Genomic DNA, 25,215 nt, shown 5'->3' on the forward strand with positions numbered 1-25,215 from the left:
GGAATGGGCCAAAATTCACCCAACTTATTGTGGGAAGCTTGTGGAAGGCTACCCAAAACATTTGACTCAAGTTAAACAATGCTACCAAATACTAATTGAGTGTATGTAAACTTCTGACCCACTGGGAATGTGATGAAAGAAATAAAAGCTGGGAAAAAACAATTCTCTCTTCTATTATTCTGACATTTCACATTCTTAAAATAGACAGACACACCCACATACAGACAGACAGACAGACAGACAGACAGACAGACAGACACAGACAGACAGACAGACAGACAGACAGACAGACAGACAGACAGACAGACAGACAGACACACAGACAGACACACCCACACAGACAGAAATACAGACACACACACACACCCACAAAGTCAGACACACACACCCAAATAGACAGACAGACATACACACAGACAGACAGACATACACACACACACACACCCACCCACACACAGACACATATACACAGACAGACACACCCAAAGAAAGAGAGACAGACAGACAGTCACACCCAAAGAGACAGAGACAGACAGTCACACCCACACAGACAGACCACACCCACACAGACAGACACACACACAAACCCACACACAGACATACACAGACAGACACACCCACAGGCAGACAGACCCACAGACATACACACCCACACAGACAGGCAGACATACACACCCACACAGACAGACATACGGACACACCCACACAGACAGACATACGGACACACACCCACACACACAGACAGACAGACATACACACAAACAGACAGGCAGACAGAGACAGACAGAGACACCCACCCACACAGACACCAACCCACTGGGAATGTGCTGAAAGAAATAAAAGCTGAAATAAATCATTATTTCGTCTATTATTCTGACATTTCACATTCTTAAAATAAAGTGGTGATCCTAACTGACCTAAGACAGGGAATTTTTACTAGGATTAAATGTCAGGAATTGTGAAACTGAGTATAAATGTATTTGGCTAGGGTGTATGTAAATGTCTGACTTCAACTGTACCCACCCACCCACACAGACAGACACACCCAAAGAGACAGAGATACACACCCAGACAGACAGACCACACCCACACACACAGACAGACAGATATACACACACAAACAAAGACACCCAGACAGATATACACACCCAGACAGAATCGCTTTTATAATCATTGGCCAGTGCAGAGAATTAAATAAAACCACAAGTCCAAATCCCTATCTCCATCCATAGCTAATTAAGGAAAGGAACAAATTTAGCTAAGGATAACACAAGATTACTTTTTTTCCCCTGTCAATGACATTTGGCTTCTGGGGTGATGCGATTGGTCTGAAGTCAAATCCAAACTGGCTTCCCTTGACACTTTTTTTGGTATGCCAGGACCATTCACAGCTGAGCTCAGCTCACTCAGTTTAGCAAAAATGTTCCAAGTGAGTCCAAATGCTCGCTGGCTTCCCTTGCATCCAATGCTACGCGCGGCAAAAAGTCTAACTCTTTTTGACCAGACAGCATCAGATAGATGGTTACACATACTGAGACAGAGGAGCGCTGTTTCGTTCGCTCGGATGCTTTCTCCAGTGAGAAACATTCAGCCTTTAGCAAATTGAAGGAAATTAATGAAACAGAGAGACGAAAGACAAATAATTTTGTTCATTTCATTTTTCGGGGAAGCCTGGCTTCCCTTTGCATACATGAACACCCACCACTGGTATTGCCGTGCATTCCAAACTGTGTCAGACATGCGTGTGTCCTGTTCTGGACTATTCAGCAGGAGTGTGTGTTGCTAAGAGGTATCTCAAAAACAAACATGTCCATAACAGAGCAGTATGTTATTTTTTTAGGTATCCACAAGTTTGCACCTATACTGGAAATAACTGGGAAAATGGGCTGGAAACCCTGTGGGGTGAGATGGAAGGCGTGCATTGTGAGACTTTGGAATAGACTGTTGGATATGCCAATTGCCAGAATAGCCAGCAAAGTTTTTCAATAGAAACAGGTCGGCCAGATGGGACCAGTGGGTCGGCCAGATGGGACCAGTGGGCCGGCCAGTTGGGACCAGTGGGCCGGCCAGTTGGGACCAGTGGGCCGGCCAGTTGGGACCAGTCTTGATACCTTCGCCTGTTGGATATGCCAATTGCCAGAATAGCCAGCAAAGTTTTTCAATAGAAACAGGTCGGCCAGATGGGACCAGTGGGTCGGCCAGATGGGACCAGTGGGTCGGCCAGATGGGACCAGTGGGCCGGCCAGATGGGACCAGTGGGCCGGCCAGTTGGGACCAGTGGGCCGGCCAGTTGGGACCAGTGGGCCGGCCAGTTGGGACCAGTGGGCCGGCCAGTTGGGACCAGTGGGCCGGCCAGTTGGGACCAGTGGGCCGGCCAGTTGGGACCAGTGGGCCGGCCAGTTGGGACCAGTGGGCCGGCCAGTTGGGACCAGTCTTGATACCTTCGCATGTACATCAGTCCCATGTACATCACCAGGGAATAAATTTTATCCTCTATTGTCCTTTCTACCACGATATACAGTGGGGAGAACAAGTATTTGATACACTGCCGATTGTGCAGGTTTTCCTAGCTCTCTGGTCTTGGCCATTGTGGAGAGGTTGGAGGTTTCATTGAGTGTGTGGACAGGTGTCTTTTATACAGGTAACGAGTTCAAACAGGAGCAGTTAATACAGGTAATGAGTGAAGAACAGGAGGGCTTCTTAAAGAAAAACTAACAGGTCTGTGAGAGCCGGAATTCTTACTGGTTGGTAGGTGATCAAATACTTATGTCATGCAATAAAATGCAAATTAATTACTTAAAAATCATACAATGTGATTTTCTGGATTTTTGTTTTAGATTCCGTCTCTCACAGTTGAAGTGTACCTATGATAAAAATTACAGACCTCTACATGCTTTGTAAGTAGGAAAACCTGCAAAATCGGCAGTGTGTCAAGTACTTGTTCTCCCCACTGTATGTTTGCCCTTATTCCAGAAAGCCCACCAGATATACCCTGGCATTATGTGGCAGAGCGATGAGGAGAAAATTAAATGTTTTTGTCCATTGTGTATTTCCGTTTGCGGAATTTTTAGATAAAGCCTGGAATAAAAGAAAAAGGGTGCCCTATAATTAAGTAATACAAATATTTAGCTCCAGGTATATAGTAAAGGGCATGTATGTATATAGATTGTGTGTAGGCCTGTCTCACAATTTAATCTTCTCTTTGTGGCAGACCGGGTTCAGACCGGGTTCATTTTTCTGGATTTATGTGTTCTTTTTACTGCTCTAAGGTTTTTATTATTACTTGTATAACCTGATCTATTGTTATGTATTGATGTATGTTTCATTCTTTATGCGGTGCACATTGCACAGAACAGAATAACTATCATTGTATTATTGTAATGTTTGTTTGTGTGTCAATTAGTCCAGTAAGGGATGGGTTGGGAACTGGCGATTTGAAAATAAAATGTCATTCATTCATTCATTCACAGACATAATCAATGGGGTATTAATCTAGGGGCAGCGCGGGGAGGTGGAGAGATGCATGTAAACCCCCTCAGCTCCATTAGCAACAGGGTGATTTATTAAAACTAGCTGTGTGTGTGTGTGTGTGTGTGTGTGTGTGTGTGTGTGTGTGTGTGTGTGTGTGTGTGTGTGTGTGTGTGTGTGTGTGTGTTAATACTGGCTAGGCCGGCAAGCGGCACACATGGCTGGGAACTGATGATTTGAGATCGGGATGTGGCTGGATGGGGGTGCAGGGCTAGGGAGGGATAGCTGGAACAGTGGTATAAGGGTGGGGTGGTGCATAACTCCACGAGGGTCTGTCCCTTCTCACCCCTCCCTGTCTGATTCAGATCGAGAGGGATGGAGGAGTGGAGGAGGATGTTGGGAGGACAGCATTAGAGGAGTGAGAGGAGAAGAGGAGGGTGTTGGGAGGACAGCATTAGAGGAGTGAGAGGAGGAGGAGGATGTTGGGAGGACAGCATTAGAGGAGTGAGAGGAGGAGGAGGATGTTGGGAGGACAGCATTAGAGGAGTGAGAGGAGGAGGATGTTGGGAGGACAGCATTAGAGGAGTGAGAGGAGGATGATGTTGGGAGGACAGCATTAGAGGAGTGAGAGGAGAGGAGGAGGATGTTGGAGGACAGCATTAGAGGAGTGAGAGGAGGATGATGTTGGGAGGACAGCATTAGAGGAGTGAGAGGAGAGGAGGAGGATGTTGGAGGACAGCATTAGAGGAGTGAGAGGAGAGGAGGAGGATGTTGGAGGACAGCATTAGAGGAGTGAGAGGAGGATGATGTTGGGAGGACAGCAGAGGAGTGAGAGGAGAGGAGGAGGATGTTGGGAGGACAGCATTAGAGGAGTGAGAGGAGGATGATGTTGGGAGGAGAGCATTAGAGGAGTGAGAGGAGGAGGATGTTGGGAGGACAGCATTAGAGGAGTGAGAGGAGGATGATGTTGGGAGGACAGCATTAGAGGAGTGAGAGGAGGATGATGTTGGGAGGACAGCATTAGAGGAGTGAGAGGAGGAGGATGTTGGAGGACAGCATTAGAGGAGTGAGAGGAGGATGATGTTGGGAGGAGAGCATTAGAGGAGTGAGAGGAGGAGGATGTTGGGAGGACAGCATTAGAGGAGTGAGAGGAGGATGATGTTGGGAGGAGAGCATTAGAGGAGTGAGAGGAGAGGAGGAGGATGTTGGGAGGACAGCATTAGAGGAGTGAGAGGAGGAGGATGTTGGGAGGACAGCATTAGAGGAGTGAGAGGAGGAGGATGTTGGGAGGACAGCATTAGAGTGAGAGGAGAGGAGGGTGGTGGATGGTAGACAGGCATTAGGAGTGCTGCTCTGCTTACGCTGCGGTTGACCATTTCAGCAGCACCATTTATCAGACAGGCCTCCACAGAGCTCCACGGGGTAGGAATTTATAATGCAGACTCCTCCTGATCTAGTCCCAGAAACTAACTCTCCCTTATACCAGTCCTTTGTCTGGAGAGATCTGTCTGTCTGTCTATTCTTTCTGTCTATCAATTTATCTTTCTGCCCCTTCCCCCTTTCTCTCTCCATCTCTCCATTCCCCCCTTGGGCGTCTCCTTCAGATTAGGCCTGGGCAAATGCAACACGACTCATCGGACATAAAGATATGGTAAAATATGGGCCAGCGCTCAGAGAGCAGATCTGTAGAGACAGCATGGGAGGAGGATCTGAGACAGCAACAACATGTCTGTTTAAATCAGTGGTCTGTACATCTGCAATGTCTGGCAAAATATATAATTAAAATGGTAGCTACACAGAGAGAAATCCATTGTTCGTCATGAATTTAAATATTTTAACGTAGGATATCGATAGCGCATAGGATAGATATTGTAGGGTAGGATATAGAGAGGATCATGTAGTTGTGGTTATAATGTAGATGTGCTATAGGGAACTGCAGCACATTATATGAGTTTAGGTGAAATTATATTCTAGAGAGAGAAATAACAGAACAGACTGAGTGAACCAACTGTGTGCATCAGAGCAGCAAATATAGAGCTGTTGGCAAATTTGTTGAAAGTCACAGAGGGCTTCGACTGGAATCTGAATAGAAATGAGCCAATTAGCAGGCAGTGTGTGTTTGTGCGCACATGTGTGTGTGTGTGTGTGTGTGTGTGTGTGTGTTTCTGTCTGCAGACACAGCTGATACTTCCAAAGTGCCCAACATCTCCCACTGCTAGTCTGGTGTAGAGTAGAGAATGAAGGGAGGTGGCCCTCAGTTTTATTATCCACACTGGTGGCTCTTAGAGTGTCTGACAGATCACACAAACACACCCTCGTCACGCATTTTTTATTCTTTTTTATTTGACCTTTATTTAACTCGTCAAGTCAGTTAAGAACAAATTCTTATTTTCAATGATGGCCTAGGAACAGTGGGTTAACTGCCTTGTTCAGGTCAGAATGACAGATTTTTACCAATCCAACACTCTAACCACTAGACTACCTGCCCCCCCGAGCTGCGCGCACACACACACACACACACACACACACACACACACACACACACACACACACACACACACACACACACACACACACACACACACACACACACACACACACACACACACACACACACACACACACACACACTTCACCCTGCTCCTCTCATGTGGTTCCATTTCTGTTCCATATTATTCCCTACTCTGAGTGTTTGGCCTATGTATCCACTAGAGAGTTTAGCCTGTGTACCTTTAGTGGCCAATTAAAACCCCAGCCTCCATTACAGTCAATTAGCTCTCAATCTCCCGCTTCATTTCCCTTGTTAACCCATCAACCCCTGGACACTTCACACAATTTACACAGTGCTGGTTAGAGTGGTTGCAACATTTACTATCATACTGCACTTCAACGCTACATCATGATGTTAATTAATGCTACTGTAATCCCCTTGTATTCATGTCAGGGTTTCCATTAGCTGGTAATAGCCGGCTTTGTGGGACTGATTTTTTACTTGTCCAATAGATACAAATACTTGTCCGAAACTCAAGATTCCGTAGTAGTAAAAAAATTACTTGACAGATGCGATTTGATATTTATTGTTATTTTTTTAATAACAGTGAACAGCCCCTGACTCCCCAACAATATGGAACCTATAACAAACTGAATCTGAATAAAATAAAGAACATCAGTGAATTCATTGACATTGTCCCTTGTGGGACAGAATTGATTAATTACTGTATAATACTGAATAGAATAATAACCTATGCCAGGCTAATTAAAGCTGCTGGTTGCCATAGTGCCTTACATAGATAAAGAGATACATCTCTAAAACGTAGAGATCAAAATGTCCCCAAAGTCTTTCCTGCAACACCCCAAATTGACAATAGAAAAGGCAGGGGACCCCACTTGGAAAAATTATATTCCCTTTACACTGGCTGTGTTCATATTCTATGTCCTGCAGGCTGTCCCAACACAAAATAATAACATGAAAGCAAGTTCTCATAGTGTAAACATTTCTTAATTGACACTAAACGGTTGTATTCTATGACCACTTAATTTGTTTGATACAATTACAGTTCTCAGGGGATCCCATTTAAATTTCAGGCCCAAATGTACCCTACATGGCGCTAAACTCATACAATAATACAGAGCTGCTAAAGAAATTGTAGGCCTTCCACTATTTGTCACATTGCTTACTCTAGTCTAGAAGTTAGACCTGAGATATTAGAGAAAGGAATCCCATTGGGCAATGAATGGAGGAACGTATAATGCCTCAACCAGCAGACTGAGTGACCAATCACGTTCACGTTGTTATACTGCGTTACGCAATCCCTTCTCAAAGGCAGGGGATGGGTCGAGAAACCTGCATATCTTCCTCAAAAGTACGTCATGTCACCATTCCAAAGCTATACGATATTAAAGAGAACAAGTTAATTATCTCACATCTCGGAAAATATTTGTAATATTGTACTTGTTGACGAAATTCATGCTAATGTTGGGTTTTTGAGCTAGCGCTCAATTGACTCCTATTCACTCCTTGAAGGAGGGCTCTACTTGTCCCAGAATCGCTCAGAATGCACAGCATGGCCCATTGACGATACAAGGACAACGTACACATTGGCCGTTAATATGATTCCAAAGGAGTTTCCCCATCTCCCCAAAAGTATCTCTGGTTAGACGTAGTTTCGCGAGCCGATGCTAAATAGCGTTAGCGCAATAACAACAGTCAATTGCGCTAACGCTAGTTATCAACTAGCTTCAAACTACACGCAGACATAAAAATGTTATCCACGAGTTCATCTGAATGTGGGGAAGTAGATAAAGGGCTTCAATGCCAAAATACCAAACTATCCCTGCATAGCTAGCATTAGCTGATAAATGTAACGTAAACTCACCCCATTCCGTACAAATGTGCGCAACCGCAACCGCAACATTCAAACGAGGCTACAAAGAAAACTAATGGGACTGTAGCGACTGTGTTGACTTAAAGATCTGGGGTGTGAACTACGTTTCTATTCAAGCGTTGATCGACATGATAATGGCTCTATTGTATTGGAAAAAAGTTGAAAAAAACGGACCCTCCGTTACATCTTGACGTGTCATGTCGTAACGTACAGCACGCATAAAGCAACTATTTCTGTCTTACAATCTCTCTCCACCAGGTGTAGCACTTCTCTCATCGTTTAAAAACAAGAAATGGACAGTGACAGGGTAAGGGGGGATACCTAGTCATTTTTTGTGTCATCATTGCATGCGATCATCATTCTCAAAGCCGCTGTTTATTTGTAAGATCACTTTAGCGCCACCCTAAAAACCCGATTCAAATTCGACACAAACCTTCAAATAGGTATGTAATGACACATTATATAAACTCTTTATAGTGTTTTATTTACATTTTAGAGGCGATAAGGTGATAAATTGGACAGATCGAGTGAAAAAAAATAAAAAAATCCCACACAACATCTCTCCTTCTCACTATAGCGCATTAGTTTCGCTTCCCCACCCGCCATTTTTAAAAAGACCCGACGGGGCTCATTGCCTGCTTGAATTAGGCAGAAACGGGCAGCGTTTAGGTCATGTAATTGATTATGTTGGAAAGGGGAGAAATTGTGCTTTACAATGGTATTGACATTACAGTTGATCTGGAAGTATTACGTTTTTGGGGCGCTAAAATAAGGGCAATTGTACGGACCAAGGCGATGTACGAGTTTACGTGAGTTTACGTTAACCAGTTGGTGGCTAATTGACTGGCAAGTAATGTTAGCCTGCTTTTTATGCTAACATTAGCTAGCTAACTTGGGTGTATATAGCCAGCCTGTGAACCTGTTAGTCGGTTTTAAAATCAACAAATCGCTCTAACAGGTTCTATTTTTATGAACTTACGTATCTGCAATACCGGGGAAATCCTGACACGTTGAGCAGTACATGACATCGCACTCTGTGTCGACATATTGAACCCATGGAAACTCACAGGTCGGAATGAATTTTCCTATCCTTTTTCCTCATATGCTGCCTTTTTAGCAGGTGGTTCAAGGTTTGGTAGTGGTGGTGGACGATGGGGCGCTTCCTGGTGCCTGGCCAGCTTTCCCTGCTTGTTGAAACATGTTTTATTAGACAGCTATCTACCGCTCTCCATCTCCTAGAGAGAACACCGGCAAGAGAGTAGGCTATATACATTTGAAAACGGAGGTAAAACCGCAGGCACACACACGGGACACGTGACGAAAGAGAGACATCAGACGAACCACTCCAACTCGCAGCTCAATTCATTTCGCCAAATCTCTGTAGGCTACTTGATGTGCACTGATAGATAGACAAGTGTCTCCGTGCAGAGATTTGGAGTTGACAGTGCACAACACATCGCATCCTTGGGACACTTTGATAGGATTAATTGTTAGATATGTTATTTTTACTTGTCTAGATTAGATTTTCCTTGTCCAGCATTTTTTCCCACAGGCAAGCGGGCAAGCATTAAAGTCCAGCCCTGCCTACTGGTTGTGTGAATTTGGAATCTATCGTCCCAGTATCTGTTTGGAATAGGCCATTTCTTTCTCGACAAGTTGACCAATAGAATAGGTAAACTTTTCTACAATGGGGGATAGCAGATTGACATAGGCTAATGAAAGTGCACATCAGAATTTGGTCAGAAGGACCGGTACATTGGTGCATCCTCGACTTGCATGTTCTGTTAATATGAACTACAATAATCTAAATGTGATTTCTGTCATTCTGAACACCATGGGTGGACGCCCTAATCAGGTTACGCACCCAATGCCTATGGGTCTGGTAAATTTCTCAAATGTCCGGTAAATTAAAATGCTGCATGTCAAATGTCTGACGCCACATTTCTCTAATGGTAACCCTGATTCATGGACATTACATATGATTTAGAAACGTATCTGAGTAAAATAAGAACAAAAGGTTTGTTTTGTCATTCAAATTATGGGAAAGCTTAATAAACCAATTAGGCACATTTGGGATAAAACATTATGAACAGATATACAATGGTTCATTGGATCAGTCTAAAACTTTGCACATACACTGCTCCCATCTAGTGGCCAGAATCTAAATTGCGCCTGGGCTGGAATAATACATTGTAATTTCTCTTGCAATTTTTTTTAAAATAACATGTTTTACTAGATCTAATATGTTATATTCTCCTACATTAATTTAATATTTCCACAAACTTCAGTCTTTCCTTTCAAATGGTACCAAGAATATGCATATCCTTGCTTCAGGTCCTGAGCTACAGGCAGTTAGATTTGGGTATGTCATTTTAGGCGAAAATTTAAAAAAAGGGTCGGATCCATAAGCGGTTTTAAAAAACGTTGTGCTTCACTGAACAGCAGCTGCAGGTGGCTCTACTCTCATTTTCAGCTAGGCCTCTTGTGGATGCATGAATTTAAATAATGAATTCAACACATCATTAAAAACAGATTACAGAAGCAGCAGTAGCTGCGAATTTTATTGTGGCATTATAAACAAATGAACAAAGTAATTTGATATATGATACTGTATTTGCCATAAGCTCTTAGCTGTTTCAGGGGCTGTTACTAACTCCCTTACTTGAGAGCCAAAACATGGAGCAAAACATTTATCCCTTGATGAGGAACTAAGAGTACCACAGGGCTGTAGAGGAGATTGCATGTCTTTGTAAGCTGCTTGCCCTCCAGAAAACATGTGTAATCATCCCTAGATTTGTATAATATTTGGAGAATTATGTAAAATGTTAAGATTTCCAAGAAACGTCTAGAGTGCTTATCTGTCTATGAATGAATCCTTGGACGGACTAACAAGAAAACACAAACACGCAAACACACTGACTCATGCACGCTTATACACACAAACACACACGAACGCGCGCACACACACCTCCAATCACACCCCCCTCTCCGACCCCAGTGACAGCACAGTATTGATTAAGTTCTATACACAGAGAGCCCAACTGCTGTGCTGCATATTCCTCATTAGAATTTCTTGAGGAGAGGAGCTCAACTCAGACAGGATGAGAGGAGCTCAACTCAGACAGGTAAACAGGATGACAGGAGCTCAACTCATACAGGTAAACAGGATGAGAGGAGCTCAACTCATACAGGTAAACAGGATGAGAGGAGCTCAACTCAGACAGGATGAGAGGATGAGAGGAGCTCAACTCATACAGGATGAGAGGATGAGAGGAGCTCAACTCATACAGGTAAACAGGATGAGAGGAGCTCAACTCATACAGGATGAGAGGATGAGAGGAGCTCAACTCAGACAGGATGAGAGGAGCTCAACTCAGACAGGATGGGAGGAGCTCAACTCAGACAGGATGGGAGGAGCTCAACTCAGACAGGATGGGAGGAGCTCAACTCAGACAGGATGGGAGGAGCTCAACTCAGACAGGATGGGAGGATGAGAGGAGCTCAACTCAGACAGGATGAGAGGATGAGAGGAGCTCAACTCAGACAGGATGAGAGGATGAGAGGAGCTCAACTCAGACAGGATGAGAGGATGAGAGGAGCTCAACTCATACAGGTAAACAGGATGAGAGGAGCTCAACTCAGACAGGATGAGAGGATGAGAGGAGCTCAACTCATACAGGTAAACAGGATGAGAGGAGCTCAACTCAGACAGGATGAGAGGAGCTCAACTCAGACAGGATGAGAGGAGCTCAACTCAGACAGGATGAGAGGAGCTCAACTCAGACAGGATGGGAGGAGCTCAACTCAGACAGGATGGGAGGAGCTCAACTCAGACAGGATGGGAGGAGCTCAACTCAGACAGGATGGGAGGAGCTCAACTCAGACAGGATGAGAGGAGCTCAACTCATACAGGATGAGAGGAGCTCAACTCATACAGGATGAGAGGAGCTCAACTCATACAGGATGGGAGGAGCTCAACTCATACAGGATGGGAGGAGCTCAACTCAGACAGGATGGGAGGAGCTCAACTCATACAGGATGAGAGGAGCTCAACTCATACAGGATGAGAGGAGCTCAACTCATACAGGATGAGAGGAGCTCAACTCAGACAGGATGAGAGGAGCTCAACTCAGACAGGATGAGAGGAGCTCAACTCAGACAGGATGAGAGGAGCTCAACTCAGACAGGATGAGAGGAGCTCAACTCAGACAGGATGAGAGGAGCTCAACTCAGACAGGATGAGAGGAGCTCAACTCAGACAGGATGAGAGGAGCTCAACTCAGACAGGATGAGAGGAGCTCAACTCAGACAGGATGAGAGGAGCTCAACTCAGACAGGATGAGAGGAGCTCAACTCAGACAGGATGAGAGGAGCTCAACTCAGACAGGATGAGAGGAGCTCAACTCAGACAGGATGAGAGGAGCTCAACTCAGACAGGATGAGAGGAGCTCAACTCAGACAGGATGAGAGGAGCTCAACTCAGACAGGTAAACAGGATGACAGGAGCTCAACTCATACAGGTAAACAGGATGAGAGGAGCTCAACTCATACAGGTAAACAGGATGAGAGGAGCTCAACTCAGACAGGATGAGAGGATGAGAGGAGCTCAACTCATACAGGATGAGAGGATGAGAGGAGCTCAACTCATACAGGTAAACAGGATGAGAGGAGCTCAACTCATACAGGATGAGAGGATGAGAGGAGCTCAACTCAGACAGGATGAGAGGAGCTCAACTCAGACAGGATGAGAGGAGCTCAACTCAGACAGGATGGGAGGAGCTCAACTCAGACAGGATGGGAGGAGCTCAACTCAGACAGGATGGGAGGAGCTCAACTCAGACAGGATGGGAGGATGAGAGGAGCTCAACTCAGACAGGATGAGAGGATGAGAGGAGCTCAACTCAGACAGGATGAGAGGATGAGAGGAGCTCAACTCAGACAGGATGAGAGGATGAGAGGAGCTCAACTCATACAGGTAAACAGGATGAGAGGAGCTCAACTCAGACAGGATGAGAGGAGCTCAACTCAGACAGGATGGGAGGAGCTCAACTCAGACAGGATGGGAGGAGCTCAACTCAGACAGGATGGGAGGAGCTCAACTCAGACAGGATGAGAGGAGCTCAACTCATACAGGATGAGAGGAGCTCAACTCATACAGGATGAGAGGAGCTCAACTCATACAGGATGGGAGGAGCTCAACTCATACAGGATGGGAGGAGCTCAACTCAGACAGGATGGGAGGAGCTCAACTCATACAGGATGAGAGGAGCTCAACTCATACAGGATGAGAGGAGCTCAACTCATACAGGATGAGAGGAGCTCAACTCATACAGGATGAGAGGAGCTCAACTCATACAGGATGAGAGGAGCTCAACTCAGACAGGATGAGAGGATGAGAGGAGCTCAACTCAGACAGGATGAGAGGAGCTCAACTCAGACAGGATGAGAGGAGCTCAACTCAGACAGGATGAGAGGAGCTCAACTCAGACAGGATGAGAGGAGCTCAACTCAGACAGGATGAGAGGATGAGAGGAGCTCAACTCAGACAGGATGAGAGGAGCTCAACTCAGACAGGATGAGAGGAGCTCAACTCAGACAGGATGAGAGGAGCTCAACTCAGACAGGATGAGAGGAGCTCAACTCAGACAGGATGAGAGGAGCTCAACTCAGACAGGATGAGAGGAGCTCAACTCAGACAGGATGAGAGGAGCTCAACTCAGACAGGATGAGAGGAGCTCAACTCAGACAGGATGAGAGGAGCTCAACTCAGACAGGATGAGAAGAGCTCAACTCAGACAGGATGAGAGGAGCTCAACTCAGACAGGATGAGAGGAGCTCAACTCAGACAGGATGAGAGGAGCTCAACTCAGACAGGATGAGAGGAGCTCAACTCAGACAGGATGAGAGGAGCTCAACTCAGACAGGATGAGAGGAGCTCAACTCAGACAGGTAAACAGGATGACAGGAGCTCAACTCATACAGGTAAACAGGATGAGAGGAGCTCAACTCATACAGGTAAACAGGATGAGAGGAGCTCAACTCAGACAGGATGAGAGGATGAGAGGAGCTCAACTCATACAGGATGAGAGGATGAGAGGAGCTCAACTCATACAGGTAAACAGGATGAGAGGAGCTCAACTCATACAGGATGAGAGGATGAGAGGAGCTCAACTCAGACAGGATGAGAGGAGCTCAACTCAGACAGGATGAGAGGAGCTCAACTCAGACAGGATGGGAGGAGCTCAACTCAGACAGGATGGGAGGAGCTCAACTCAGACAGGATGGGAGGAGCTCAACTCAGACAGGATGGGAGGATGAGAGGAGCTCAACTCAGACAGGATGAGAGGATGAGAGGAGCTCAACTCAGACAGGATGAGAGGATGAGAGGAGCTCAACTCATACAGGTAAACAGGATGAGAGGAGCTCAACTCAGACAGGATGAGAGGAGCTCAACTCAGACAGGATGGGAGGAGCTCAACTCAGACAGGATGGGAGGAGCTCAACTCAGACAGGATGGGAGGAGCTCAACTCAGACAGGATGAGAGGAGCTCAACTCATACAGGATGAGAGGAGCTCAACTCATACAGGATGAGAGGAGCTCAACTCATACAGGATGGGAGGAGCTCAACTCATACAGGATGGGAGGAGCTCAACTCAGACAGGATGGGAGGAGCTCAACTCATACAGGATGAGAGGAGCTCAACTCATACAGGATGAGAGGAGCTCAACTCATACAGGATGAGAGGAGCTCAACTCATACAGGATGAGAGGAGCTCAACTCATACAGGATGAGAGGAGCTCAACTCAGACAGGATGAGAGGATGAGAGGAGCTCAACTCAGACAGGATGAGAGGATGAGAGGAGCTCAACTCAGACAGGATGAGAGGAGCTCAACTCAGACAGGATGAGAGGAGCTCAACTCAGACAGGATGAGAGGAGCTCAACTCAGACAAGATGAGAGGAGCTCAACTCAGACAGGATGAGAGGAGCTCAACTCAGACAGGATGAGAGGAGCTCAACTCAGACAGGATGAGAGGAGCTCAACTCAGACAGGATGAGAGGAGCTCAACTCAGACAGGATGAGAGGAGCTCAACTCAGACAGGATGAGAGGAGCTCAACTCAGACAGGATGAGAGGAGCTCAACTCAGACAGGATGAGAAGAGCTCAACTCAGACAGGATGAGAGGAGCTCAACTCAGACAGGATGAGAGGAGCTCAACTCAGACAGGATGAGAGGAGCTCAACTCAGACAGGATGAGAGGAGCTCAACTCAGACAGGATGAGAGGAGCTCAACTCAGACAGGATGAGAGGAGCTCAACTCAGACAGGATGAGAGGAGCTCAACTCAGACAGGATGAGAGGAGCTCAACTCAGACAGGATGAGAGGAGCTCAACTCAGACAGGATGAGAGGAGCTCAACTCAGACAGGATGAGAGGAGCTCAACTCAGACAGGATGAGAGGAGCTCAACTCAGACAGGATGAGAGGAGCTCAACTCAGACAGGATGAGAGGAGCTCAACTCAGACAGGATGGGAGGAGCTCAACTCAGACAGGATGGGAGGAGCTCAACTCAGACAGGATGGGAGGAGCTCAACTCAGACAGGATGGGAGGAGCTCAACTCAGACAGGATGGGAGGAGCTCAACTCAGACAGGATGGGAGGAGCTCAACTCAGACAGGATGGGAGGAGCTCAACTCAGACAGGATGGGAGGAGCTCAACTCAGACAGGATGGGAGGAGCTCAACTCAGACAGGATGGGAGGAGCTCAACTCAGACAGGATGGGAGGAGCTCAACTCAGACAGGATGGGAGGAGCTCAACTCAGACAGGATGGGAGGAGCTCAACTCAGACAGGATGAGAGGAGCTCAACTCAGACAGGTAAACAGGATGAGAGGAGCTCAACTCATACAGGTAAACAGGATGAGAGGAGCTCAACTCACAGGTAAACAGGATGATAGATGCATTCCAACACTAGTCTCTTCCTGTCAACACAACAGGCTCTCTGCGCTCGCACGTATGCACGCACACAGGTATTTCAGAGGAATTCCTCCAAGGTTAAATAATCTAAGGACGAGCCAGGAGGAGGGTCTTTAAATAAACCGAACAGGGGGGCTGTAGAGCAGGGAAGACAGTGGGCCAAAGGAGGACAGGGGGTCTGAGTCCAGGAAAGGGGCTGTGGACTGAGGCGTGGGCCAGACCATGGGCGGGAGGCAGAGGGGCCCTGGCCAGGCGAAAGGAAGCTCTACTGTGCTCCGACAGTATTCCTGAAGAGACTAAAAATAACCACACAGTAAACAGTCCTCCCGGGAGTACCAGAAGTCCTCACAAGAATTGTAAACCAATCAAAATTCAGAGAAGTGAGGGCATTTTGACGGTCCTCACTTGTAAAAAGGCTATTTTAGGTTTAGCGGTTAGGTTTAGAATTAGGGTTAGTTGTTAATGGTTAAGGTTAGGGATATAGGATTTTGAATGGTAATCAATTGTTTGGTCCCCAAAAAGTCCTCATAAGTATGTGTGAGAGTGAGTGAGAGGCAACCCCAGTCCCAGAGGTATGGTATGGGATGTAGCTTGTCAGATGTCAGGGCCAGTAGTTTGGGGAGCGGCTCATCTGGACAAAGAGGCCCCAGGGAGGGGTGCTGTTCGCTGGGTGGATGACCCCACATCTACCCCACTATCCCAAAGCCCTGGGGAGGTGGGAGGAATGTAGCGAAGCACTGACAAAGAGATCCACTACGACCCTGCTATTCTCAGTTATAACAGCTGTGTGTGTGTGTGTGTGTGTGTGTGTGTGTGTGTGTGTGTGTGTGTGTGTGTGTGTGTGTGTGTGTGTGTGTGTGTGTGTGTCTATACACTTTCACATGCTCAAGTCAAAGGGAAAGGAATGGACGCAGCAGCAGTCCATGTTATGCAACAGTGGTAAGGTAAAGATATTAGCTACCACTGAGACAGATGAGTTCATTAAGTTCAGCCCCGGGATAGATTTAATGGGGAAAGTCAGATATGATGATCCATATTATCTGTCTTATTACCTCTGTAATGCTGCAGTTCACAGGCTGCAGTTCACCATTACGCTGGTGTAATCTAACATAATATAAGCCAGGTGCTCAGGCATGGGTCTCTCTTTCTCTCGCTCCAACTCTATCCATCTGTCTATCTGTATTTCTTTCTGTCCTTTATTTTTCTCTCTCCCCCCTTCTCTCTCTCTCTGTCTCCATGATGAATCACAGCCACTCTCCTCCTATCATAAAGAGGTAATGTCAGCCTGCCGCTGGGTTTAACACTTTCTGTGGACACATGACACTATTGTGATGACACTCTTGTGATGACACTCTCATGCCCCATTTGCCCACTGTCTCAAGAGATAAATCCATGTATAAGTCAGTGAAGAATTATGATAGCTAGCTACACGCTAGTCCCCTTGGTGCCCCAAATGGGTCACTCTTACCAGCCTGTCTGGTGCAGACGTAAGGCTACGTAACTGTGTGTGTGTGTGTGTGTGTGTGTGTGTGTGTGTGTGTGTGTGTGTGTGTGTTCATGTCCAACAGTATCCTTTAAATTCTTTCCCCTTGATTAAGGAATTCACTAGGGATTTTTCTAGTTAATTATAAGGCCTGAGTCTTTGTCTAGACAAGGGAGAGTTAATTTCCTTTGTTTTGTGGACTTGTCATGTAAGCCACCCTGTCCTTTGTGTGTACGTACTTCAAATGTCCCTGTCACTGTCATTGTTTTTGCTGAGAGACTTCTCTACCACCACACGTTGTTCACTCTATTTGTTTTAGTCTCTGTAACTATATCCTTCTCCGGGCACCAACGTTACAAAAAGCTTATAGGCGTTTCAAGTTGTCGGCGCCGCGTCAGAGCTTTGAAAGGGCGTTTTTTTGGGTTCCCATTGTTTGTGGTCGGAGATTATGAGGCCATTCTAGGTGGGATCCCAGCCAGCTAGGACTAGCAGCTTCCTTCACACACACAACGTTACTCTCAGCTCAGGGAGGCAGACTTTTTAGTGTCTTTCTCGCTCTCCAGACTTTGACGTTTTTCCACACAGAGAAATGAGACACATTCCTTTAGAAACGGCTCGTCACGGTTTTGCAGAAAAGTGACCTACAGTAGAATCTGCCAGTGAATAATTTTCACGATCACTATGCTTTAATATGGGGAAAAGTCATAATACACACAGAAAATCTGATAAATAAATATTGAAGGTTACTATAGCGACAGCACCGGCATACAAGTCCAACTTAATTTCATTACATTTGTTTTTACGTATACATCCCCCCCATGTTGCTTTCAATAAAAATAAGTCATGGCCCGGGAATGCTTTGAAGCCTGTCTAGCTCCCAACAGGTAGAGACTCAGCCACAGCAGATATAAAAACCTGCTACAGTACCACTGTTTGATGTAAACTGCTTTGAGAGAGAGCGAGAGAGAATGAAAGCGAGTCCCCATGCGCCCTCCTCGTCTCCTACTCCTTTTTAAAAAACACTACTGTATGGAGGAGCTCAGTCCTGCCTCCCACCATTCTGCACCAACCTGTCTAGTTCTATACAGCAAGCTATTCAAGATGGCTGGGATTCAGCCAAAGAGCCTCCACCTATAGCACCATGGGCATACTATATATTGTTTCACAGGAAATGAAACAGAAGGGAAGTATAAAAATAACACTGAAACTACTGTGGTAATGAAACTACTGTACTGTAGTAGCACCGCCAGCTAGAAACGCATGATATTTCCCAAATGGCACCCTATTCCCTACTTTTGAGCAAGTAGTGCACTATATATGAAATAGGGTGCCATTTGGGAAGTAGGCCCCTATTTGAACCCCTTCTGAACAGATTCTACAATGCTGTTGTTTTTAATACACACTATTTGTTAATTTAATATAACTGATGTAAGACCCTATTAAAACATGCAACGGGCAAAGCAAACACATTACAGTTAGTTGCCATTCACTTGCAACCATCACAGACTGATATTTTCATAAATAATGAATGAACTTGCTGGCTATCGTTCAGCAAGATGATTCAATCAAGACATCTCAATTCCTGGTTCTGTCTCTATTCTCCATCTATATTCTGCTGACCTCTAACATGCTGCGTGCGCATGTTGATTTTGTCCATCCACACCAGACGCGATCAGGACACGCAGGTTAAAATATCAAAACAAACTTTGAACCACCTATATTAATTTGGGGACTGGTCGAAACGCATGAAACATTCATGACCATTTAGCTAGCTTGCTTGCTGTTTCTAGCTAATTTCTCCTGGGATATAAACATTGGGTTGTTATTTGACTTGAAATGCACAAGGTCCTCTACTTCGACAATTAATCCACAGATAAAAAGGTAAACCTAGCTAGTTTCTAGTAATCTCTCCTCCTTCAGGCTTCTTCTTCTTCTTTGGACTTTATATGGCGGTTCACAACCAACTTTAAGGTGCATTACCATCACCAACTGGACTGGAGTGTGGACCTCAGTTCAGCTTTCAATCACCCACGTGGGTGTATGCTCCTAAAAACCAATGAGGAGATGGGAGAGGCGGAACTTGCATCAAGCGTAAAAAATAGCCCATGTTCTATTTTAGCGCCTGGCTATGCAGACGCTCGTTGACGCACGAGAGCAGTTTGGATGAAATGATTGAATAACATGTATGTGTACATTTATTTTGCAACGCTCACACGTGTAATGCAAGCAGTGTGGTTAGCATGTAACAAGCCTTAATAATATGGGGGCCTGCCAGGTGGCACAGCGTTCTAAGGCACTGTGTTGCAGTGCTGATGCGTCACTACAGCATCAGGTTCGTGTCACAGCCGGGCCATGACCGGGAGACCCATGAGGCGATGCACAATTGGCCCAGCATCGTCCGGGTTAGGGAAGGGTTTGGCCGGCCGGGTTCTCCTTGTCTCATTCTGCTCTAGCGACTCCTTATGGCGGGCCGGGCGCCTGCAAGCGGACTTCGTTAGTCAGTTGGGCGGTGTTTCCTCCGACACATTGGTGAGGCTGGCTTCCGGGTTAAGCCAGCAGTGTGTCAAGAAGCAGTGCGGCTTGGCAGGGTCGGGTTTCGGAGGAAGCATGGCTCTCGACTTTCGCCTCTCCCGAGTCCGTAGGGGAATTGCAGCGATGAGACAAGACTGGAACTACCAACTGGATACCACGAAATTGGGGTAAAAGTTTAAAAAATGCTAAAAAGAATATCTGCTATGTCTCTCTAGGGACATTAAACTGGAGTTAAGCATCGTGTTCAAGGGAGGGATAGACAGCATTGATTTAACACTCGAAGATCTGGCTTGGTGATACTCCCAGAACACTGGTATTAAATTCCACACACACTCACACACACCTACCTCTTGTTATCAGTCTGGCGGGCCAGGCTCGTGTCACAGTAATAGGCTGTACAGATGATAAGGCACACAGAAGCCTTGGATGGAGTTATGACCACAGTAAACAAAGCCTTGAAGTGTGGCCCTGCAGAGGAGAATACACACACAATCACTGATGATGGATTCGCAGCAGCCTTGTAAATTGTTTTGGGTACTCAAAGAATAAACGGTACGACAACAGAAATGCTGTAAGTGACATTGAACATCTCTCACTGAGTTACAGTATGCCTAGTTCACACAGAGGAGAAAGGAACGAGGCATTAATGGAAATCAATAGGAGACTGAAAAGTGTGGTTGGCCGTTTCCAAAAGTCAAAGAGGATCCTTTCAAAAAGACAGAACAGAGCCAATGTTATCTATCATAATGGTTGCTTTTTAAAGTCACACAGCTGTCAGATACAGTATGTAGGGATTGCAGGTGTGTATGTCTGAACTGTGTGTGTGTGTACTGCTGTGGCTGTGTGACTAACCAGACCCCAGCTGTTGCAGACGCCACAGCAGCGAGTAACGCACGCACACACAGAAAGCCTACTGGGAAAGCTATGGGTACTGCTGCTCATCTCCCATAATCCTTTACTCCGCCAACACCACAGCTGCCAAGGATATCCCAGGGGTTGACATGGCCCAGACGTCTCTCTCTGTCTCTGATGTTCCATACAGTACACTACGTAAAGAAATTTAAACTGAACTCCACACAGTACAGATAGGAAGTCAACATCTAAATATATTGTAAATATCACATTTTAAATCTGACAAACAGGAATAGGAAAAAGTAGCTAGACTGATTTCTATCGAGCATGAACTATTCGATTGGACGACAGCGAAAGAAAAGTGTTGCTGTGTAACTTCCCATTCTCTCGCTCTCCCTCTCTCCGAGATGGAGTACCCTACCGTGATACTGAGTGCCCTGCGGGCACACAAGGCCGCCACGCCAACCTGCCCATCCATCACCTAGCAACCCCATCACCCATGGATACCAAGAAAAGAAGGATGAACTGACAGACTGAACAGACCTTAACCTCCCGTCCTCGCCAAGAGACTGACAACGGGGATTTTTTCCCAGATCTAGAGAGAGGAAGAGTGAGGAAAAATAGAGAAAGAGACAGCCAGACAGACACATAGCCCTGTCAATACTATGTGATTATTCAAGGTGAGAGTTACAGCCAGATAGTCAGTCAATAAGATGCCTATAGAAGAGAGATGGATCGATGGCCATGAGGTACAAGCTATTCATCACACAATCACTCTACAAGACAAGAACTGCAATTTGCTGGGCCTATTCACAAACAGACTCCCATCTGGAGCTCGCTCTCTCTGGATAAGAGCAAAATGGGACAATCTAACAATGGGGTGGGGGCTGTGTGGAACAGGTTGAGAGACTGACCATAATGGGAGAAGAGAGCAGATGAGGCGTGTGGTGGTCTGAGGGGGATATGAATCAGGACAAGCATATACTGTAGGCTAAAGGAGTGAGACATTCCATATACTGTAGGCTAAAGGAGTGAGACATTCCAAAACACTCAGCACAGGTCTATAGAGTATAACATAGAACCTGCTTAGTTTTTGAGATAAAGTTATTTTTCACAGTTGTGGTTGAAAACATCCTAAAATACACTATATATACACACAAAAGTATGTGGACACCCCTTTAAATTAGTGGATTCGTCCATTTCAGCCATTGCTGACAGGTGTATCGAGCACACAGCCATGCAAACTCCAGAGACAAAAATTGTCAGTAGAATGGTGACTTTCAACGTCGCACCGTCATAGGATGCTACCTTTCCAACAAGTCAGTTTGTCAAATTTCTGCCCTGCTAGAGCTTCCCTGGTCAACTGTAAGTGTGTTATTTGGTTTGGGTTGGCGCCCCCCCTTGGGTTGTGCCGTATTTGACCATGCTGGTAATTTATGAACATTTGAACATCTTCTGTTATAATCCCCACCCGGCACAGCCAGAAGAGGACTGGCCACCCCTCATAGCCTGGTTCCTCTCTAGGTTTCTTCCTAGGTTTTGGCCTTTCTAGGGAGTTTTTCCTAGCCACCGTGCTTCTACACCTGCATTGCTTGCTGTTTGGGGTTTTAGGCTGGGTTTCTGTACAGCACTTTGAGATATCAGCTGATGTAAGAAGGGCTATATAAATAAAGTTGATTTGATTTGATTGTGAAGTGGAAAGGTCTGGGAGCAACAACGGCTCAGCCGCGAAGTGGTAGAACACACAAGCTCACAGAACGGGACCGCCGAGTGCTGAAGCGCGTAGCACATAAACATTGTTCTTCTTCAGTTGCAACACTCACTACAGAGTTCCACACTGCCTCTGGAAGCAATGTCAGCACAATAACTGTTTGTCGGGAACATCATTAAATGGGTTTCCATGGCCGAGCAGCCGCACACAAGCCTAAGACCACCATGCGCAATGCCAAGCGATGGTTGGAGTGGCGTAAAGCTTGCAGCCATTGGACAGTGGAAATGCGTTGTCTGGAGTGATGAACCACATTTCACCGTCTGACAGACAAAACTGAGTTTGGCAGATGCCAGGAGAACGCTACCTGCCCGAATGCATAGTGTCAACTGTAAAGTTTGGTGGAGGAATAATGGTCTGGGGCTCTTTTTCATGGTTCGGGTTAGGCCCCTTAATTTCAGTGAAGGGAAATCTTAATGCTACAGCATACAATGACATTCTAGATGATTCTGTGCTTCCAACTTTGTGGCAACAGTTTGGGGAAGGCCCTTTCCTGTTTCAGCATGACAATGCCTCCTTGCACAAATCAAGGACCATACAGAAAATGGTTTGTCAAGATCAGTGTGGAAGAACTTGACTGGCCTGCACAGAGCCCTGACCTCAACCCCATCGAACCCCTTTGGTATGAATTGAAATGCAGACTGCGAGCCAGGCCTAATCGTCCAACATCGGTGCCCGAAGCAAGTCCCCGCAGCAATGTTCCAACATCTAGTGGAAAGCCTTACCAGAAGAGTGGAGGCTATTATTGCAACAAAGACTGGACCAACTCCATATTAATGCCCATGATTTTGGAATGAGACGTTCGAGGAGCACACTACATGACCAAATGTATCTTGAAATGGTTTACAGCTTTATTTTAATCCAGCCCTCATCAGCTGCTGTCAGTGTTTTCGTAACATTAAACATTAAAACTGGAGCTGTGTAAAAGAGGACAGAGAGAGGAGCTGCCAAAAAAGGTTTTGCTCATGACATCAACTGAAGTGCCTGGAATCTTACTGATCCTCAGTGTGAGTGTCACAACAATCCTGATGAGTGAAAGCCAGATGAATATGTCCCTTCTATACCCAGAGTGATGGACGGACGAACGCACACAGTGTGACCGAAATATTACTGGATAGTGTTGTTTCACATACCCAAGCACGTGTTGCAGAGACAGCAGTGGAGGTCTAAGGTCTCTTGCTGTCCTTATCCAATCATCATGCAGCAAGTTTGATTACAACTGGATTTCCTCTACTCACTTCCTGTTCAAGTAGTTCCCATTGGATCCTTTCCTGCCATCTTCATCATAACCTTTCTTCCTGAATGATCATGTGTTCCCATACCATAACAGTCCCACTCCCTAACATTCCCATTCCCTATTAACAAAACAAATGCTTTCTGTCGGATACCTAATCATGAACCTCAACCCTCATACTTTCTCCTCTCTCTTGTTTTCTTCTTAATTCTCCTCCCTCGTCTTTCTGTTTCACATCTCCTTTCCATTCCAATAATCTGTCTCTCCTGTTCCGAAAGAACAGAACATCCTTCCCTATTCCCAGTGTTTAGTCATGCATTGCATTATAGATGATTAAACTACCAGCCTTCTCCCTTCTAAAGGCCAGTGAACTTGAAAAGAATGCACAACAACACACTAGAATGCACTCAAATGAACTAGAATGCACTAGAATGTTCTAAAATACACCATTCTTTAGTTTTGGCCTGAGCTTTCCTCTCCTTTCCTCTTCAGTCGTTCAGTATTCTGAGGAGGTTTTCTGGCCCTGCTTGAGTTCAGAACCTTTTTGTTGCTGCTCACTGCAGCACAGTCCCTCCTTGCTGCGTGTCTCCTCTTTTTCAATATCCCCCTCTCCTCTTTTCTAATCTCTCTTCTTCCAGCTCTCCCTCCATCTCAAGTCCTGAGAGATTGCCAGCATTATCACAAGACACACACAGGCATCTTTCATTCCACTACATTTCCTTTCCACTCCAAACTCCCCCTCCCCTCTCTGATGGTTGATGTATGTGTTTGATAAATACATTCCTATATTCTTACATAGTTGGTTAAACGTTGAAAGGGCTTTTGTGACCAAGGACGAATCATTTTTAGGGGGTATTTTTCTAATTGTGAAGAACCTAGCTCACACTCAACTATGGAGAATTGTATCTAGTACTCTTGTATAACACTAACCATGTTTCCATACAGTTTTTATGCGAGTAAAGTCATATCGTATAAAAAAAATAATGACAGCTGTGATGGCAACAGGAAGTTTGTGTAATTGAATAAATGCCAACAGATAATTTGTTCATTTGACACGGTAGGATGTTTTTGTGTCTGTAAAATTAATTATGCGAGAAATTACGGTGGAAACACCTTTATGCACAAATATTGAAATAATAACCATCATATCGAAATCAATTTTGATTCACGTGATGATATGATGAGTGGTCCTCCCACTACGACTCGGGAAAGCATGCCGTTTCTTAGGCTACAGATTAAATAAATTATGAACTTCACGGGGTGGTGAAAGTGCAAGGTGATGAGCTTGATGCTCCTTTACAATAAATATCCAGGGTCCTATTCTGGTGACATGATGATGGATGCTTGACTGCCGCTTGACACAAATACTAAATATAAATACTCTTATCCATAATAATCTCATCGTCTAAATAAGGCTGGTTGATACAGTGCATTCGGAATGTATTCAGACCCCTTAACTTTTTCCACATTTTCTTACGTTACAGGCTTATTCTAAAATGGATTAAAATGTATTTCC

The 25,215-nt window shown here is 45.5% G+C and overlaps 1 protein-coding gene across 4 annotated transcripts in view; it reads right to left on the bottom strand.

The window, feature by feature from the left end:
• Positions 1-25,215, bottom strand: part of pag1 (phosphoprotein membrane anchor with glycosphingolipid microdomains 1) — an 84,387-nt gene that overhangs the window by 36,256 nt on the left and 22,916 nt on the right. For 2 of the 4 annotated variants that reach the window (XM_038966497.1, XM_038966498.1), the window contains exon 2: positions 20,193-20,313. The exons of the other annotated variants lie outside the window; for them this stretch is intronic. The gene's annotated coding sequence lies outside the window, so the exon portion shown is untranslated. The remainder of the gene's footprint in view (positions 1-20,192; positions 20,314-25,215) is intronic. 4 annotated transcript variants of the gene reach the window in all.

The sequence above is a fragment of the Salvelinus namaycush genome, chromosome 27, assembly GCF_016432855.1.
Source record: "Salvelinus namaycush isolate Seneca chromosome 27, SaNama_1.0, whole genome shotgun sequence".
Lineage (NCBI taxonomy): Eukaryota > Metazoa > Chordata > Actinopteri > Salmoniformes > Salmonidae > Salvelinus > Salvelinus namaycush.